Here is a 13,597-nt window from a genome sequence, read left to right as displayed (position 1 = left end):
TACCTTCAAGCTTCAAACACGATTAGAGGTAGCGGAAAACTTTTTAGGACATGATGCATGCCCTTGTTTAAACAATCAAAGTACCAATATTGCCCTTGTTATAACTTTTAACCCAAAAAACCCTATTCTTTCCTTTCTATCATATACCTCCATTGCTAGTGCTAATAATATTAATTAAATATTAAAAATCAATTAATTAAAAAATAGATAAACTTAACTATATTTACATAACGAAAAATCAATTAATTATTTAAATTAAATAATGAAAAGGTATTTAAATACATTATACTTTGAATAAATAAAAACAAATGTTAATATTAAAATAATGTATATGAAAATATACTAACCATTGTTTTAAAAATTTAAACAATTTAAAATTAAAAATAAACATTTAAAAATACTAAATTTACATAAATATAATTTAAAAAACAATAACTTAGATAAAATTTAATAAAAAACAATAAATAATTGTAAAAGTGTTAGACAAATGGAAAGTTACAAAGAAAATAAAATAATAACTAAACAAAGAAATTTAAAAGTGTCTAAAATATTTAAAAATCCACATAAATAACAACTAAAAAATAATAGAATGGTAAAAAAATCTACAAGTATAGTAAATATAATAAATAAAATGTAAAAAATTTATAATTAAAAATTATAAATGTTAATAATTTTTAACATTATTTGAGATCAATTTAATTTTTATTAAACTATTTAAACAATTTTCAATTATTTTTAGTTTTAATTATTTCAATATTTAAATCTATTTATAATTTCGTTCTTTTTATATTTTAAAACCTTTTCAATATTTAAATTAAATTTAATAATTTTAACAAACATTTTCTCTATTTATTATTTCTAAACAATTTATTTTCATTAAATATTTATTAATTTTTTAGTTTGCTTATTAATAATTTTAAAATTATTTAAATAGCTGGTAATAATTTTTTATTTTAATTATTTCTATATTTAAATTCACTTTTAATTTATCTTATGTAACTTTTGAATTTAAGTTCTTTTTATATTAGATATTATTAATTTTAGTTATAGCTTTTATTTTACTTACTTGTTAATTTTAATTAAATATTTAATGAATTATTAATTTTAAAAATTAATTTAAATACTAATAATTATGTAAAATAAATAAAATATATAATACTCAATACTAACAAATGCAAAATAACAAAACAAATACATCCATAGCAGCAAAAATGTAAAATAGATATTTATTAGAGTTTGTAATGTTTATATTACCAAACGACTTTATTTTGTTTTTTTTTTTTCGTTGCATTCAGATATATAGAAAAGTATGGAAGCAAATTTTTTAAGGTCAGGACTCAAATTTCCAAAAGTTTTTTCTGACTAGAGATCAAGGTTCAATTTTACCAAATGCCACATAAATCCAATCCAAGCTAAGATTATCAAATTCTTGTTCTCACATGGGATATTATCAGGTTGAGTTCAATATGGGTTTTGCTCTACTTGAACCCAACCCAATCTATCTAAATACAACAAGGTACCAAACAGTCCAAAACTAACCAATCTATCCTACAAATAGTATCCTAAGAGTCAATGAGGGCTATGTTTATAATTAATGTTTCAATACTATTAATTATATCAATGTGCCAGGTTTGAAGTAGGCTGACCTCAACTTTGAACTTAACCCAAAAGTCAATTAAGCTATTCAACTCAACTTGATGTCCCTAGTCCCAAATAGAACTTGTCTTGCATTTTCTTTTTGAGCTTAGTTTGAGTGTACTGTTTCTTCCCCACCAAAATCACATATATATCCTAACAGCAACACACTAAGGTGATGTTTGCCATATGTTTTTGTTGATGTAGTAATTCATTTCATTTTAAGAAACAAAATTACACATATTTACAAAGATTCTCTAAATAATCAATAATTTTAATTAAAATGAAGAAGGAAGAAAAGAAAATTCCAGCATGCAATAACTACAATCTTCATCAGTCATTACAAATGAGGCAACAATAAAATCTATCACCTGAATCAATATAAACATGAAATGACATTAAAAGCACACAAATTAATAATTGTAAATGTAATTTATTTTAGAAACAAAAGTACCCGAATGTACTTATTTTTATCATTATAAATTGGAGCTTTTTGTCTATTTTCAATAGGGATCTACCATAAATATATGATATCTCAAACTACCATGCAAAAGTAAATAATGAAGAAAAAAGAAAAGTAAAATATATCAATAAAATCTGTTGTGTAATAACCAAAACCTAATTTTATTAGTTGATTATTGAAATAAATCCAGAATATTCATTTAGAGGAATGAGAAAAAAAAGGAAACCTAATTATAATATCATTACTAATTGAAAAGAAGAGAAAAAAATGAATAAGACTTATAAATCAAATTAATTTTTAATGATAAAGAATATAAAGCAATAAAGCAAAAAATGCAAAATCAACTCCTAAATCATTAAAAATGAAGAACATCTACAAGCTTGGAAAAGAAAAGCTTAGAAAAAGGATTTTCTTTTATAGGAAGTGAGCTACTGGGTTGATATATTCATTAACTAGAAAATCAAACCAAAAATATATTTAATCAATTCATATTACAATCATCCTAAATTAGAAAAAATGAAGAAATATAAGATGCAAGAACAATCTACATGAAAAATTATCTCACTTTAATCTAGATAATTAAAATAAATCTATTATCATAGAAAAGAAAAGCTTGAAAATATACAAAAGTTTTTCATTAATGGGCAAGTGATTAATGATACTATTTATAGGAATCATTTAGAGCTTTATGCTTTGATGTAGATTGTAGACTATGATGGACCTTCCTACCAAAGAAAACTAAGATGGACTTCAATATATGAATATATACTAATAGGAAATCCTAAGGGCCTAAAAGTATAAATCAAATAAGAAACAAAGCTCAAAGGCCCAAAAACAAAAAAAAAATGAATTTTTCTTTGTATTGATATTTATGTAAAAATAATAATTATTAAAAGATGATTGCTTTCTATATATATAATAATATGTACTAAAAAGGAAGAGAAACAAACTATATTTGCAATAAGCAAACTTCTAATGATTAAGAGTATAACTTGAGAAAAAATATAGCCTTTCACCTATCAAATAGGATATAAAGCTTAAAGGACCAAAAATAAAACCAATGAATTTTTCTTTGTATTGATATTTATGTAAAAATAAAAATTAAAAGATAATCGCTTTCTATATATATATATAATAATATGTACAAAAAAAGGAAGAGAAACAAACTATATCTGCAAGCAAACTTCTAATGATGGAGAGTAAAGCAAAGCTAAAACTTGAAAAAAAAAATATAGCCTTTCACCTGTTATAATTCTCCGATTGTGAAAACTTTGATCGAGAGAGAGAAGAGAGAGGTTCCGCCTTCTTAAAATTGATCAACTTTCTCTGTAACTCTAACCTAGTATAGAAAAAGAAAATTTTTGTTTACTTGATTCTTTCTACTCACCGGTCTCAAATTTTCCTATTTATACAATTTCTATGGTTAAAGAAAACACTCAGGGTTTTGCAAACTAGCTTAAAAAACCACCCCGGTTGACGAGAATTACAATGTTAAAGCAAAACCGCTTATTTAGTCATTAAATGCATTAATTAAGATTCTTCTACTTTTAATGATACATTTATTAATTTTGTTTTGTAGGCAAACCTAGAGGTCGGGGGAGAAGGGCGAAGCAAGATTCGACACTAAGCCAATTAGAACTACATCCACTAGCTTTACTAGATAAGCCAGTTGGCAACTTTAATTGTTTTTTGGTTGCACTATATTTTTTTTTTTCTAGTGGTTTGCTAAGTTGTTGTTTCACTAATGTGTTTTTCATTAGTATTTTCCATACATACTTTTATGAAAAACTCCAAGGTCGTGTTTGGTAAATATGAAGTTTTGAATGTAGTTTTCTAATTTAACTGTTGTTAAAAATATATATGTTTTTTTTTGTTTTGATTGTTGAATGTATGGAAGTTATTTTGTATTTTGAATGCTAGAAACTATAAGTTATATAATTTACTAGTTTACCCCTTTAACATATAAAATACATTTCACTATAATTATATTTTTTATAGAATTATATGTATAATTGCATATTATATATTACTATATTATAGTATCATATATAATACAAATATATTATCTCATCATATTATTTTATATATTTTATGTAGTATAATTTATTATGTTCTTTTAATATTATATCGTCGTCATCATCCAAGCCTTATCCCAACTATATATATGGGATTGCCTTCATGATTCATGTTTCTCTATTATGTTCCATTTAATGACATGTCCATTATATTATTAGCACTTAAACTATTACTTACTACTTTAGCCCATGTATTTTTTTTTTGTCTACCCCTACTCCTTATAGCCCCTTAATTTTTTTTTGTCTTCCTATGGGTCTGGTCTTGTATGCACATAACCAAATCATCTTATTCTACTTTCTCTCATTTTATCACTTATTGCTTTGGAACATGTGAAGGTTAATATTCAAGCTACCATTTTTAGAGCTCAGACACAAATTGAGGAAATTGAAAATTTTGTTCACCATAAGCTATCTATTAATGGTAGCATTAATCTATGATCTAGTTCCTTGCTATGTAGAAGAAGTTAGATGGACAATCCCCATGCAACTCGTTGAAACTGATCAGTTTCGATGGTGTTAATGGTATGAGTAATTCAGGGGTGGGCTTACTCTTGAGGAATCATGGATGGGCGGTACACCTTTGGAGTTTGCACTGGAGATAGGTATTGATCAGATTTTGATCATGGGAGATATGCTTGTGGTGATCAAAGTTTTGTTGGAGGAACTTCTAAATCCTCTATGGCGAGTAACAACTATCTTAGCTGATTGCAGAGCTTACATGTCCCATTCTCCTGCTGTTTAGTGGCTTACACACCAAGAATTGCTAATACAACAGCCTATCTTGTGGCTTACATGTCCCATTCTCTCTCTCTCTCTCTCTCTCTCTCTCTCTCTCTCTCTCATTCATACCTGGGCGAGGACCCCTGATGTTCTTGCTATTGCTATTGAGAAAAGAGTATCCTGAACTTTTTGAATGAATTTAGCCTGATTATGTTCCAAAAAAAAAATATTAGTATATCATGTAAAACACACACACACACACACATATATATATATATATATATATATATATATATATATATATATATATATATATATAGAGAGAGAGAGAGAGAGAGAGAGAGAGAGAGAGAGATTGTAGAGCTTATAGATAACTATAAGTGTGAGCAAATGGATCAGTTCTACCCAAAACAGATCGGAAGTTTGGAACCAACCTTGAACTAGCCTTGGGTAGGGTCCGGTTCCAAATTCTTGGAACTGATTCCCACCTAGGCTGGTTCCAGGGTTTGGGGGTTTACCTACCTGAACCGACCCAAACAACCGGCCTAAATGTAATTTGAACTTAGCATATAGGTTTATGGATTATTATGCATTAGTTATGTTGTATTGCTTGGGATGATTATGGATTGTATTCTATTTGCATTGAGATTGATTTAACTAAATTGTGGAATGTGTGAAATATAGATTATGGATTAATAATGATTATGTGATATTACTTAAGTTGTATATGGATTACGTTTTATTTTCTTTGAGATTGAATGACTATATCGATTTGAAATGTGGAATGCTTATGATAAACTGTTGTCCAAGGTCAAGCTTGTAAAAAAATATGAAAAAAATAACAGCATATTATAATTTTTTTAAAGAATAGGTTCAATGGGTAGACCTTAGAGCCGACCATGAAAGTTGTATATGGATTAATTATGATTATGTGATATTACTTAAGTTGTATATGGATTACGTTTTAGTATCTTTGAGATTGAATGACTATTATGGATCTGAAATGTGGAATGTTTATGATAAATTGTTATCCAAGGTCAAAGATTGTAAAGAGAAAAAAAAAATGACAGCATATTATAATTTTTTTAAAAAGAGGTTCCATAGGTAGACCTTAGAGCTGGTCTTGAAACCGCGAAGGCTAGAACGAATGTTGATAGGGTAGATTTTGAACCTTTTGGTTCAAAAGACCTGAAATCGACCATCATAAAGTAGGTTCCAGGTTCTGCCTTAAAACCAAACCAAACTTGACCCATGCTCACCCCTGGATAACTACTACCGATCAATATAGAGGGAGTTTTGCCAACATGTATGGTTTTGTTATAGAAAACAAAAACAAGCCAAAGCAAATTGAAATTTGAAAATAAGTTTAAAAAAGGATCACTAGAGAGTTACATATAGGGAGAATTACTACATGAATCCATTTCTTTCATTCAAGATCCTGTAACCAATCCAAACTGTCTAGATATGGGACCTATAGGGTTCACCACATGGTCTATATCAGTCATATGCCCCCACGTTGTGTTGGTGTTATTGTGTAAACCATTATTAATTTTTCTTTTTCTTTTTTTTGTAATGTTTGTGGAAGTTGAATTTTTTTTTTCAATATAAAATTTATTAAGTAGGCTTATTTTTCAAAGTTGAGAAAGTGTCTGACCCAAAATTTATGGTGGGAAGAGAAACTGATTTTCCGTATATAAGATTCCTTGTCCCTTTAAGGAATATTGCCAAATAACCCAACTTAGGAAACCTGCTCCCACATAATTTATTTTAAGGGGAAGATAATAAGTGAGTAATACGTCTCTGGGTGTTATCTGGTATCCCTTGTGCATACTCTCCTCGCTCAACCATAAAACCCTAAAATTTATAAAGATCCACACTGTACGCTGTCGCATGGAATCGTCTCTCTCTTTCTATCTCTTGTCATACTATAATTAATGAAGCCACAAACAAATATAGAACAATTGTATCTATTTTTCCCTTTTTGTTACTGGGGCCATTGGTTCATGTAAAAAATGCCAAAGGTTGAATCAATCAACAGTGAGAGTAGCCACTTTTGTGCAGAAACTGCCAATATTGTGTCTAAATCCAGTCCATCCCCAAAGTACCAAAATTCGGTAAATGCCTTTTTTTCTTACTTTTTTTTAGTACATATAATGTAGCTTTCGCCCTTGGATTAGGGATTTAAGGGTATTCATCAAAAACTGAAAAATCTGCTTAACCGAACCAAATGGTTTGGTTTTGGATAACTAATATAAACTTCTCTCCATTAGCTAATCAACTGGAATCAATACATCTAAATTTGCAATGACAAGATACTTTTGGATTTATAAAATTTGTGAATGTCATGTGACGGCCTTCAATTAATACATGTCAAGATCTCTAATGGGAGCAAGGTTTAGCAGAAAGCGATGGCTGTTTAGCCCGCTGAGCAGTAAAAGGGAAGTTTCAGTAATTTTGCTTCATTTTATTCAAAATTTTGTGTAGCATATTCACCTTAGATCTAAAAAGTGCAGCTTTCATTTTAACAAAACAAGTTACGAGGGGTGTCATATCCTAGGGAGAGACTTTCCCCATGGTTTTAAAATCGGATCAGACTGAATGGTCAGACCATTTGACCTAGGAACTGGTCATGGCTCTAGGGCTACTTTTGGACCCCAAACCGTCCAACCAAACTTATTGGATGGTCGAACCATTTGACCAATCTGATACTGTCCGATTTGAGGTGTTTCGAATTAAAGACACAATCAAATAATCTTGCCAACTGGACGAAGCCGAGGTGAAAGGACGAAACCATGCACTGAGATCTGCAACCAGGAGAAAGGTCAGAGGCCTGAGGAGTTAATCCCCAAGTAGGTACTCCGACGCTCAAGTTAATTGGGCATAAGAGGTGGCCGAACCGAGCAGGTAAGAATTATTGGATGGTCAAACCATTTGACCAATATTATACCATTCAATCCAAGGTGTTGTAAACTAAAGACACAATCAAATAATCTTGCCAACTGGACGAAGCCACACATTGAGATCTACAACCAGGAGAAAGGTCAGAGGCCCGAGGAATTAATCCCCAGGTAGGTATTCCGACACTCAAGTCAATTGGGCAAAAGAGGTGGCCGAACCGAGCAAGTAAGAACAATGCTAGTTTGGGCCGAAGAGATAATGCAAAGGGGTACTCAGAGTGTCGTTCCAAAAAGTCCCTTACCTCAAGCGGGGAATACCTATTTATAGTTGAATCTCCGTGTTCCAGATGGATAAGGCTTCTGGGGTTGTTGGGATGAGGTCGTCCACCAAAGTCTCTGAGAGGTTTCCTTTTCACCGATGGAATCCGCTTCATTGTCCATGCAGGACACTCCTTAGTCGTGCTCTTCCATCATACATGTTGTCATCATGGCTTAAGAGAGAGGATGGCCACAGAGGATGCCAGTGGCCGAAACGGTTCCGTTTCTAGTCCAGTTTTTAAAACCATGATTTCCCCCTGCCACCTGCATATATAAGAGAATCATTTCAGACCTAACAGTAGAGGAATTTACAGTTTAAAGAGATATCCTTAATGGTACATCTTGCCCTTTATTGTTTGGTATTTTTACGGTTGCATATTGAATCAAGGTGATAAAAATAAATAAAAAATTGAAAATTTTGAGGCCTCATATTTTTCTTAAGGCTTTTTAGTTGGGAATCGATTGCCGATATATTTCAGTGATTTTGAATGTCTATTGAATATACATTTCGGTTGACATACCTATATCTTGCTTCTTCTGAGGTATATTTTTGGGCAGATAATATAAAAGAATTTGCCCCAAGAAGTTGGGGAAGTATTCCTTACTCTTTGCAAGTACTCTCAGTCTCAGTCTCCACTGTTAATATCTGGAGGGTGGTCTCCCATCTTCATCTCCTCACAGAGACCATTAAGAACCCATTCAATCTCTTCCATCAAAACTTGGGGCGACCCTCCCACTGAGAACTCTTGAACTATGCCATTGACTTCAATCATACTACAACCAGGCACTGTCTTCTTGATCCCTCTTTCTTTCATAAAGGCTCTAATTCTCTTCTCATCATCAAACCTATTAGCCTTGGCGTATATCTCGGACAAGGTTACATAAAAAGCATGGTTCAGAGGCTCCAAATCAAAAAGATGGTGTGCAACGCTTTCTGCCATCTCTACATTACCATGCATATGACAGCCTCCAAGCAATGCACCCCAAACAAACACATCCGGCTCCATCGGCATGCTTTGAATAAGCCCTTCTGCCTCTTCAAACAACCCAGCTCGAGAAAGTATATCAACCATGCAGGCGTAGTGTTGAGCCTGTGGTTCTATCGAGTAAACTTGCGTCATCACATCAAAACACCAGCGGCCAGCCTCTACCAGACCAGAATGAGCACTAGCTGATAAAAGCCCGACAAACGTCACATGGTTAGGCTTCGTTCCTTGGATTTGCATTTCTTTGAAAAGATCAAATGCTTCTTCTGCAAACCCATGAAGAGCTAATACAGAAATCATGGTAGTCCATGCCAGGACATCCTTTTCAGGCATCTCCTTGAAGACTTCAATCGCCCTCTCCACACAACCGCATTTCCCGTACATATCCACAAGGGCACTACTAATCACCATATCGCACTCCAACCCGCTTCTCTTTAAGTAACTGTGTATCCATTTCCCATGATCGAGTGCACCAAACGACGCACAAGCCGAAAGAGCGCTAGCTACAGTTATTTTGTCTGGTCTAACCGTACCATCATCATCCAAAACCTGCATCTCATGGAAGAAATCCAAGGCTTCCTTTGGTCGACCGCCTTGAACAAACCCTGTAATGATCGAGTTCCAAGTAATGACATTTCTCTTCTTCATCATCTTGAACAGATCAAATGCGGAGTCAAGATCCCCACCTCTTAAAAACCCAATAATCATCGAATTCCATGAAACGACATCTCGTGCAGACATTTCATCGAATATACATCGTGCATGGTTTAAGAACCCACATGAGGCATACATGTTGATCATGGAGTTCTGAACAAACAAATCCTCGGACAACCCAACCTTGATGACCTGGACGTGTATGCTTTTGCCCGCGTGCGCATCGATACGTCGCGTGCATTCCTTTGCAAGGAACGGGAACGTGAGGTGGTCAGGCCGGACGCCATTCCTGAGCATTTGTTTGTAGAGAATGAGGGACGGGCATGAATGGGCATCGCTGCCATCGTTGATCATCCTAGTGGCATGGGCTCTGATCATGGTGTTATAAACGAAAACATTGGGGTGTTCGATGTGGTGAAAAACGTTGGTGGCGTAACTGAGAGAGCCCGAATGGGAGGTGACGCAGAAGAAGAGGAGTCGAGTGACAAGGAAGTAATGGTGGTGTATGGGTATACCGGGAGATGTTATAATGTGGGAATGGATTTGTTTCAGCTCTTTCATGTTCTTGCATTCGTCGAGTAAGCGAGCCAATGCGTTCCTGAGATTGAGCCATGACGCCTCAACCATCCGGTGCTGCTCTGCTCCAGTGGAGGTGGCCGGTGGGTGTGGGTTTTACCGGTATGTCAAAAATCTTCTAACGTGTAAACGTGTCGTAATTGCCAAAGCACCACCACGTGAAAAGACACAAACATCCTTCACATTAAACGTTACAGATTTTTCATCCTGTAGGAGTTTGCTCGTTTGCTGTGAAACCGGATTAAACCCTCACGAACGGTACTCACGTAGTGGTGAATGGGGAATATCCCCGTACTTCAATGTTTTGATAATATTTGGGAATTTTAGCCTACACTCTACCTTAGAATTCTGATTTGCCATTTAATTCATCCTCTACTTAGGGGTGGACTGAACCATAAAAACCCATTGATATTTTCAAGGAAAAAATCCTTATTAATACTTGTAATTTGGGCCTAATGCCATTTTGGTCTTCAAACTTTAAAATGTGACAATTCAGTGATTGAACTTTAAAAACATGACAATTCAGTATTTGTTAATTAGTTGTTAACCAGTCGTTAAGTGACATTTGAAAAAGACATAAATGCCCTTTGAGTGTCATCTAATTTTCTTTATCAACTAACTAAACAATGACAAAAAATTAATAGTTTCAAATCTTTGACTCTACTATTCAAGAAAGTTGGGGTCACGAGAATGCCCACTCAAAGGTGACCCCAACTTTCTTGAATGGAAAAGGCAAAGATTTGGGACTGTTAATTTGTTATCAACGTTTAGATGGTTGATAAAGAAAATTAAATAACACTTGAAGGGCATTTGTGTCTTTTTCAAATGCCACTTAATTAGTTAACGGCATGTCACATTTTAAAAGCTTGGGTATTGAATTGTCGCATTTTAAAGTTTGGGGACCAAAGTGACACTAGGCCCAAAATATAAGGTACTAATCGGGAATTTTCCCTATTTTTAATGTAGATGCATAGAACTGCAATTGCCTCTTCCATTGTTATCCTTGCAAAGTACACATCACTCCATGGCAAAAATCTAAAATTACAGCCCTCCCTAGTCTATTAGTAGCCCCCTATAAACTGCATTATGGCCTTGAATAGTCATTCTAGGGTGGGACTAAGAATTCTAGGGTGGACTGAATAGTCATTCTTCCAAAAAAATGTTGGTCTAATGTATTAATTTTTTGAAAATACCCATTTTACCCTTATGTCTATCAATTTAGATAGAGATTTACTAAAATTAGGGATGAGAATGGGGCGAGTTCAAAAAGAGTTTTGTAAATTCTAGATCCTATTCACCTCCCTAAACCTCCCAACCCAAACCCACTCTAAAACCTATATTGCCTTGGATTTTGAGACTCCAAACCTTCCCTATACATGAAAATGCAAAACCCTCCCTAAACCTACCCTCCCCCACATTCAAGGGTAGGGGTGAGTTGGGTTTAGAACCCGCATCTAATTTTCTAATATTTCTTGTTATATTTAAGCAATAAATAAGTAAAATAACATAAATAAACAACAAAATTTCCAATTATTTGATTAAGGCATGTAAAATCACATAAACTATCAATTATCCTTCATGTAAAATTCAAAATATTATTAAATTCAAGACCTAATACATAAAGTTTATATGCTTTCAATATGCGGATTGGGGAAGTTCAGGTTTAGCCTAATATCATACCTTACTCATACCCGTATAGGTTGTAAAATCCCAAAACCCATTCTTCAAGCAAAAAAAAAACCTGCCTCATTGAGAAGAGGTAAGGAGTGGGTACCCACCGAGTAGGGTAGAAATTACCATCCCTAACTAAAATACTCCAAAAAAAAACCTTTTAGTTTTTATTAAAAAAAAACCCTAGATCAAATTAAAGAGTAAAGTAATTTAGTTTTATAAATTCATTATGATTGAGTGAAATCTAAATGAATAAATCTGGCATTTTGATTATATTAAGAGATTTCCTAACAAATAATAAGGGCAATTTTATTACTTTAAAGTTTCTGTTTTGGAGACAACAATATATTTTTTCTTAATAATGAACTCAAACAATGATGGAAGAGAGTTAACTGCAAGATTTTTCAAAACTACAGTAGAGGTTTTTGTTAAAATGAAACTTCAAGGGAGGATTTTATATTTTACCCTTTTTTTTATTATATTTTCAAACTCAAGTGAAATCCAAAATCAGATGCATCCAGTTGAACTTGAACTTAGATTGATTTTTCATGCATCCAATCGGAGTTCAAATGGAATTCCAATGGGAGGTTTTCATTATCAAATTGAACTTAGGAGGCATTCTTTTTGTGGATTTTGAGAGGGGGGCAAGTTGGTCAATGGTATTTTGATTCCCATTGACCAAGAATCCCATATTCTTTTTTCAGATTTATGTGGGACCAGGGAAAGTTTATTTTCCTGGGTATCACTTACCCAGATAAGTGATACCCATCTCTTAGGTGGATAAATAACTTTTCCACCTTGTGAGAAAGCTGACAACACTTGAATGGGACAAAAATACCCCCTGTAATAATGAATTTTTATGACTAAAATGGTCTTTGCCTTATTTACATGGGAAATAGAAGAATATGGGTAAATGCACTTACCTGGATAAATCTTTTCTGGATAAGAAACACTTACCTAGGTAAATTCATTTACCAGGATAAATAACTTACTAAAAAGAGAATGGGGCCTTAAATGTATATACATCCAATCGGATTTACAAACCTAGTCTTCCAATTGAGTTACAGCTGTTCAGGTTGGTCTGATTTCCTTCTTTTGCTAAATCTTATTCTTTTTCTTAGATTTAATGTTAGTAAGTCAAGGTTTAAGTCACAAGTATTATTACAATATATAGAAAATGACAAAATTATGGTATTTCAGGAATATTATATTTATGTCCTATTAAAAAGTTTATGCGTTTTGTTTTTTTAGAAAACATCTCACTAGTTTTGAGTAATTTAAAATTGTCGTATATAAAATTATAAATGCATACATTTCAAATGAATAGTTTCGCATATACATACTTGAGTATTCATATGATATAAATGCATACAAATATGATGATAGGTCAAGTTAGGGTTGGGCCATATATTGCCCAAGACCTCATCTTTTACCCAACCGAAAGTTTGATTTCATATTTTTCATCCCTAATCCGAACCTCGATTCAATCCGGCAAATCCAATTGCAAATTGATACAAGTTGCAGTCATGGATAGGCATGGTGTCCATGGGAGATGCATCAAGACGGGAACGAAACAGAGGGAAGTAGATCATGTCATCATGA

The 13,597-nt window shown here is 33.0% G+C and overlaps 1 pseudogene across 2 annotated transcripts; it reads right to left on the bottom strand.

Annotated features, from left to right (window-relative positions):
- Positions 1-7,124: 7,124 nt before the first annotated feature.
- LOC148862036 (pentatricopeptide repeat-containing protein At2g20540 pseudogene) lies at positions 7,125-10,502 on the bottom strand (annotated as a pseudogene). Of its 2 annotated transcripts, none has more exons than XR_016112512.1 (2): positions 8,630-10,501; positions 7,125-8,372 (listed from the first exon to the last, which is right to left on the bottom strand). The product of XR_016112512.1 is annotated as a pentatricopeptide repeat-containing protein At2g20540 pseudogene, transcript variant X1 (transcript). The 2 variants fall into 2 exon arrangements; XR_016112513.1 differs by having other exon boundaries at positions 7,806-8,372; positions 8,714-10,502.
- Positions 10,503-13,597: the final 3,095 nt, after the last annotated feature.

Source organism: Nelumbo lutea, chromosome 4, assembly GCF_056320005.1.
Source record: "Nelumbo lutea isolate HS-2025 chromosome 4, American lotus-T2T, whole genome shotgun sequence".
NCBI lineage: Eukaryota > Viridiplantae > Streptophyta > Magnoliopsida > Proteales > Nelumbonaceae > Nelumbo > Nelumbo lutea.
Note: the sequence above shows the minus strand (reverse complement) of the source record. Positions and strands in the feature narration are given on the sequence as shown.